Source organism: Chiloscyllium plagiosum, unplaced genomic scaffold (genome assembly GCF_037043375.1).
Source record: "Chiloscyllium plagiosum isolate Xiang-an unplaced genomic scaffold, Cpla_swu_hap1 HiC_scaffold_1, whole genome shotgun sequence".
Classification (NCBI taxonomy): Eukaryota; Metazoa; Chordata; class Chondrichthyes; order Orectolobiformes; family Hemiscylliidae; genus Chiloscyllium; species Chiloscyllium plagiosum.
Window position 1 is genome coordinate 39,179,421 of NW_028270139.1, and position 7,340 is coordinate 39,186,760.

Consider the following 7,340-nt stretch of genomic DNA (forward strand, 5'->3'; position numbering starts at 1 on the left):
TCAATTAGTCACAAACCGTACATTCACTACAAGACACAAATGACAGTTCTCTAGTAGTTTTTCCTCAAAAAGATTAAGAACAAATTCTTAAACATAAACGACAGCAAAATTCGCCCTTAAAATAAGAGCTAAATAACGACAAGGTTCAGGCACCTTCTGTAGTCAGGGAGTCTTTGATCCGTGTGGTCTCTGTTCAATTCAAATGTCACAACGATCTCTGCCTGAGATCTGGGCCTTACTTTAGTTATTAATAAACCGGCTGCCACTAAAATGTCTGGGTTACTTTTCTGAACCCATCTCCTCCGTTTTCTTACTCTTTTGAGGAAGGGTTGAAGCTACCAGATAGACACATGGACTCCGCCAGATGGTCAGAACAAAGCTGGCACACAAGGAGTAAATGTGTAAGTAAACAAAGACAAAGTTCAAAATTTGTTCTTTATTTGCCACTCTGAAAACAACATTCCATCTGGTGGTTTATAATTAACAGGATTATTTTTCTTTATCTGCCATAAAGGTTGCTTTTCTGAAGTCTGTTTCTGAGCATTTTGTATCTGCCATGCATTTATGAATACTCTTTGGAATCAAAAAAGCAATTGTCACAAAGGCAGCGCGAGCTTGCATGGCCAGACATTTAGGAACTGTGATGTTGAAATGTTAACTGTTTTTCTTTGTTCTTCCACTTTTTAGTAGGAAGGACTGTAATGTTCAACTTTTTAACTTTGTTTTCCTTATTTTTCTGCTCTGTACCTAAAATTCTGTACCGAGATGGCACTTTAAGTGGCAACTCGTAAACTTTTCACTGTCTGCATGTGAGTACATGTGACAATAAACCTAATTCAATTCAATTCAAATATAGTCATACTCATCCAGCAGAGGTGGCTGGCTCATACATTCATAGGTTGAAAGACAGATGTTTACAAAATGTAACATTCTTTTTGTGAGCCTCATTCTTCACAAACTAAATGCTCTAAAGGATTCTTTATACAGGTATATGCTCAAGGGACTAAATCAATCAATGCCTGTCATTTATGTGCCCTTAACCTCGCTAATAGAATTAACATCATTAACAAAGTAGATAATGAACTTCTAACTCATTAGTTAAACACCCTCATAAGTTTTTAAATATAAGTTTTTACTTACAGGGCAGAAAATCACACTTTGTGTGACAAGTACAGATGTGCACAGAATTTATTGTGGGTCTTTGCTTTGGAATGCATCACTTACCTTAACACTGAGGGAATTTGTAAAACTGTATAGACTATTTTTGTAATTGAAGCTTTAAGTAGCATTACATTTTTGCTGAAGAAGGAATCTTGAAAATAATAGATCATCTTTTGTGGAAGACTTCATCTCTCGATCACATTTGTTACGGAAGAAGGACTTGCATTTATATGACGCTAATCACAGCCTCAGGCCATTCCAAAGCACAGTCAATTAAGTGCATCTTGAAACATAAACAGTTATAATGTAGGAAATTTGAAGTCAGTTTGGGCTGAATGGCCTCCTTCTGTATCATAATAATTCTGTGATTTGGACACAGCAAGGTCTCACAAATAGCAAAGTAGCCACTCACACTATCACTCTACCTATAGGGCATAGCTGCCAAACTCAGATTTGCTAACAACTCTCTGGGACATATTTCATTGACACCACCACAAGGATCCCTGATCACAGGAATGTCATAACTGTGTTAAGTTCTTGATTGACGTTTAATGCTGCTCACCTACCCCAAAGGAGGCAAAGCAGATTTTTTCAGACTCTTCAAATTCAAGACCCCTGTCATGTTACCATCCATATTTCCAAGTCATGGTGGTGTATGACTTGAAGAGAACCTGGGGGTGATGATGTTTCTTTCTATATGTTTCCATTTTCCTAAATTTTGGAGATCATGAAAGTACTGATGGATGATCCTTAGCAAATTATTGCAGTGCATCTTCCAGGTGAACATCTTCAATTTCCTGGATAATTCTAAAGGAATCAGCTGCTTTGGGGAGATCATAGGTTTCTGACACACATATCAAGTCTGTGCTGCTCCAGTGATTACCTGGCTGATGTACTATCCAGGCCATGGTATTTATATGGCTGTTCCAGTTCAGTTTATGATCAATGGTTGCACCTCAAGGATGCTGATAGGGGATTTAACAATGATAATGCTCCAGTGGCATTGCCACCAATAAGCTGTATGGCCCTGCCACTGAGAAGTTTCATGCACACTGATCAGTATGTTCAGATGCATTGGCTTTCACTTGCACAAGGACATGAGAGGTCTGTGCAGTGGGGGAAAAAAATACAAGGCAAAGTGTTCTTTTCAACAAAAAAACAACACTAATTAACTAGTAAATTCACAAACTCACATGAACATTAACAGAATGCAGTATTTGCTAGCCAGTTTCTATCTGAGAAAAATAAAATACTTCGAACGCCAAGGTTCAGATCCATGTGGAATACTGTGGATGATTATTTACAAACATTTGATGGCAGTAGAAATTTAGCTTCATTAAAATGTGTCTAGTGTTCCCAAAAATTGTAATTCTGCATGTTGTATTCCTTCAAGATCAGCTTTTTTAGCTGGGTTTCCAGACCCATTTGTGATCTGTGAGATGATAGGATTTAGTAAGATGTTATTTTGATTGCTTCATAAACTGCAATAATTACTTCCTGAAATTAAAAAATATTAGTCATCTAGACTCGAAACACTAGCTTGCTCTCAGTCCATGGATACTGCCTGACCCGCTGTGATCTCCAGCAATTTTTGTTTTCAGTACAATTTCCAGCATTTACAAAAATATTTACCTAAAAATCCTCTGGGCCTGTTACAGTCTTTGGAAATTAAGATAAAATATTCCTGGAAAATTGCAGTAAAAATGAAATCAAACTACAGATTAATTTTTATTCATCCATGCAAGTGGAACAGCATTCTGGAAGTCCATTAAATATCGAAACAGAATATGATATACGATTTTAGTCTCATATGCGTTACATTCTGACTGGTTTACTCTACCAAGAGCCAGCTTGGATTGGATGGGCTGAAATGCTTTCTTCTGTGCCATAATGCCATAATAGGTGTGATAAAGATTTGTCATTATCATTCTTTGGAAACTTGAGTTCTACAGTAGAGCTAAATGAGTTTTTGGTTTATTTTAGTTCTCTGAAGGTGACTTTTTTCTAAAAGGCTCAGGAACTCGTTGTGTTAGCATTCGCTCAAACAAATTTTTTTAAGAAATCAAGTGATTAAACCTAAATGACTTTGCAATCTTCCTGGTGAGGTAATGACTGAAGTGTTTGCTGAGTGAGGGCCAGACAGATGGAGAGGTCGGACAGCAGAAGCAGATTAATTACAGAAATAAAGATTCTTAACAGCAGGTTCATTTGGCAGCCTCAAAGTAGTCAAAGTAACTGGGAAACACCGAAAGTTTTTTCTCTTAGAATTTAGTGATAAAAATCTGTAAATTATCCTATGTCTGTATGTCTCAGGGAGAGATGGAGAGAATCAAATCTGGTAACTGTGCAGAATTGTGCCAAAGGAAATGCTTGCAACCTTGTTAGTTGAATAAGAAATTAAGGATTGATAATAGGACGGTTAAACTGCTCATAAACAATATTAATGGGAAAATAAATGGCTGAATCTTTTATTTGTCATTTATCACAAGTTCTTTCATAATTGTTTTATACACCTTTTGTTTTTGTTCCTTTCCTTTGTGTAATAAAGTCTTATTCTTTTGTTAAGAATATATTGGCTGCTTCTACTGAATATCTTCAGTGACTACTGTCACCATAAGCAAATTGTAAACATAAAACATTTCGCCTATTAAATCAGGTTTCACTCTGGAATATGACCTGCCCAGTATTACCATTGGCTGGGGTCATAACAATGGTGCAGGGGGGGAGGGGGTGCAGTGTATTCCTTGCCCCACTGGTAAAAAAGGTCAGTCGCAGTTCACTGACTTTAAATTCAGTTGTTCTGAAGATATAATATGCCAGTGGTAGCTTTAACAAGGAGAAAGGAAATCCCTCCCTCAAGTCTTGCTGCCAATGTTCAGAAGGATGATCTATAGCAACCTGCAGTCTCTCACCTGGTCATGGATAAAGCTCTTCAGTTGCATTGATTAAAGGTTTCTCTGCTTGTCAGTTTCAACTGAGAATAAGTTCCTCCTACAATACTTAACATTCTACTTGGTGACTTGCCAGGTGAGGAAAAGGCACCCTGCCTGGGAAATCCAGAATTGAAGATTTAAAAAGTTCTTAATTGACTTTTTATATGAGTTAATTACTCACAAGAGAAAGAAACCACATGACGTTTGGATATTTTACTAATTTTCAGGGCAATTTAACTTCCTAAAAGCATGAAACTTTCACAATCCAATTTTTAAATTTCACTATACTTTCAGTAAATTTCCTATACTCACTTCATAAAGAAAGATCGATCTGGAAGTGCTGGTGTTCTGTTGTTAAATCCTATAGTACCCAATATCATTTACAATATGGATTTGATACAGTTTGCAGCATGAACAATGTACATTATTCTGAATTACTCCACTTCCATGTATGGATCCCATGATGGGAAAGAAGCAGTTAAACCTGGAAATGACAGAATTGGTGCAAACTTGTATACCCAGAGTTAGAAACATAAAACAAGACTATTCAATCTGTCAAAAATTGGCTAAGAGCTTAAAGCAATCTGTACATGTGTGAGTTTGAAGGATTTGTAGAAAATCGATTAAGAAAATGTTTTAATGACATGTTTGTGTTATTTGGGAGATAATGAAATTGTGCACTACCCACACAGCAAAGACATATGTTTATCTGCTCTCTTTTGCATCTCATCAGTGAGACAGCACAATTCGCTTTAATTTTTATCCTAGGTTTTGCAGTGGGATTTAAACCTTAAGCCACATGAACACAGAGGCACATTTGCCAGCCATTGAACCACCACCGACATATTTGGCAGAGTAAGACCAGAAAAAGCTGAAAATCAATGTCAGTCAATAACAATGACAGCTTAATATTTTGAGATAACCCTTGGCCTGATCTGAAAATTCTTGAGATTGAAGGAGACAGAAATTGCCAAGAATTTCCCAAAGTTCTATACTGCCGCCAATTTGCTTAATTTAGTTAGCCTGGCTGTTTCCCATTGTATTGTTCACAGGATATAGCAGAGGCTGACAACATCCTAGCTGGAATATTGAAGACATGTATTCCGGAATTAGCTGTGCTTCTAGCCAAGCTGTTCTAATGCAGTACATCTAACAATGTGGAAAATTCCCCAGACATGTTGTATCCACAAGAATCAGAAAAAAATCCAATCTGGCCAATTACCAGTTGTTCATTTTACCCTTGATCATTAAACAAGTGATAGAATGTGTCATTGACCATGCTATGAAGCAACATTTAATAGCTTGTCTCTAGTGCTCAGTTTAGATTCTACCAGGATAACAACAATCAGTAGCCATGGTTCTAACATGGACAGCTACAGTGATGTGTTGGAACTGTGATAATTAGCCTCTCAAAATCACAAATGCTTAATTCCTGATGTGAGATGAGAGAGATTGGCTTGCCAACAAGTTATGACCAAATTTGGCATCAAAGAGACTGAGTAAAACTGATTTCAATGGAAACCAGAGGAAAAGATTGTACTGGCTGTGTTCAAACTGAGCATTAACGTATTTGTGACTTTGGGAGGCTACTTATCTCAGTTCTAGCACATCACTATACCAGTTACTTGTGGTAATGTTCTCATCCAAACATCTTTAGCTGCTTCATCACTGAATGTTCCTCCAACAGATCATCAGGAGTGAGAATATACACTGATGATTGTACAGTGTTCGGTTTCGTTTACAATTTATCAGGCAGAAAAGTGGCCCATGCTTGTGTGCAACAAGAATTGGATGATAAAAAGGAGTGGCATACTCAAGATAAGTAATAGCCATAATGGATTAATATTATGACCATGTATAGCAAGTCAGACCCTAACCATCTCCCCTTCGAGACTAAAGAAACTGCAGATGCTGGAATCCAAGGTAGACAAGCAGGAGGCTGGACGAACATAGCAAACCAGACAGTACCAGGAGATGGAGAAGTCAATGTTTCAGATGTAACCCCTCTTGAGAACCTGAAACATTAACTTCTCCACCTCCTGATACTGCTTGGCTTGCTGTGTCCTTCCAACCTTCTGCTTGTCTACCTAACCATCTCCTCTTGACATTCAATTACATTAAATATCATCACTGAATCCTCTACCATTCACCAGAAATGTAACTGAAGCAGCCATGTAAATATGTGCTACCACAAACAAGTGAAAGTTGGATATTTCTGGATCACTACCTAACACCCCGAAGTTTTTTTTAAACCATCTACAAGGCACAAATCAAGAGTGTGATTAGATATTCTCCGTTCACCTGGATGAGTACAGCTCCAAAATGCAATCATTTTAATACCATTTAGGTAAAGCAGTTGCTTGTCACCTAATTGGTTATCGATCCTTTCACCAAAGCGCTCTGTGCACCACGTACAAAATGACCTGCACCAAAACTCTGAGAAAATCTTCAACAGCAACGTCCAAACCTGTAATCTGTACCACCCAGACAGTGACAAATGCTTTGATATACCATCACGTCCAGAACCCCTTTCATTTTATGTAGTTTCCTGGAAATATATCACCTTTCCTTCAACATCATTGTGTCACTACTGGAACATGTACCTTACAGCTCAATGATGCTTCTCTACAATATGGACTGCAGAGTTAAAGCCAGAACTCACCATTTGGGAACAGTGATAAATGTTAGCCTTGTTGGTAATGTCCACATCCCATGAATGAATCAGTAGTAGTGTAAACCTTTAGAAAACCAAGAATTGCCATTGTGATTAACACAGCAATCAATCCATAATTGGCTCATGTGTAACATACAAACTGCAAGCATAAATAACTAACACAAGTTAAAATTGAGGTTAACATACAAATTTAATTAATTCATAAATAACTATTCTGTTAAAAGTAACAATAATTGCAGTCCTAACTTGCTTAGAAAGATTGATTTGTAGCAACATTAGCACAAATTCCCACTGAGATTATGCATTAACAACTACAATGTAATGATTTCTATTGAGGTTAAAAGAAGTGCCAGGATCCAAGTTGCAAGCAACTTCTGAGGCTAGTGCAAATGACTAATGATTTTAATGCTGTACCTAAGAGATTACATGACAGCTATAATTTGTCAATTTTCAGCACATTCTCTCTCCCCTTCACACAACTTAAAATATAAAAGAAGTTGTTCACCACCTGATGAAGAACAATCCATTTCATTCCCAAATTTATTGAGTTATGATAATAGATGCACAATCAT

The 7,340-nt window shown here is 37.2% G+C and overlaps 1 protein-coding gene across 2 annotated transcripts in view; it reads right to left on the bottom strand.

The window, feature by feature from the left end:
- The window catches only part of klhl8 (kelch-like family member 8), a 28,501-nt gene extending 28,166 nt beyond the window's left edge, over positions 1-335 (bottom strand). For both annotated transcript variants that reach the window (XM_087985965.1, XM_043695774.2), the window contains exon 1: positions 154-335. The gene's annotated coding sequence lies outside the window, so the exon portion shown is untranslated. The remainder of the gene's footprint in view (positions 1-153) is intronic.
- Positions 336-7,340: the final 7,005 nt, after the last annotated feature.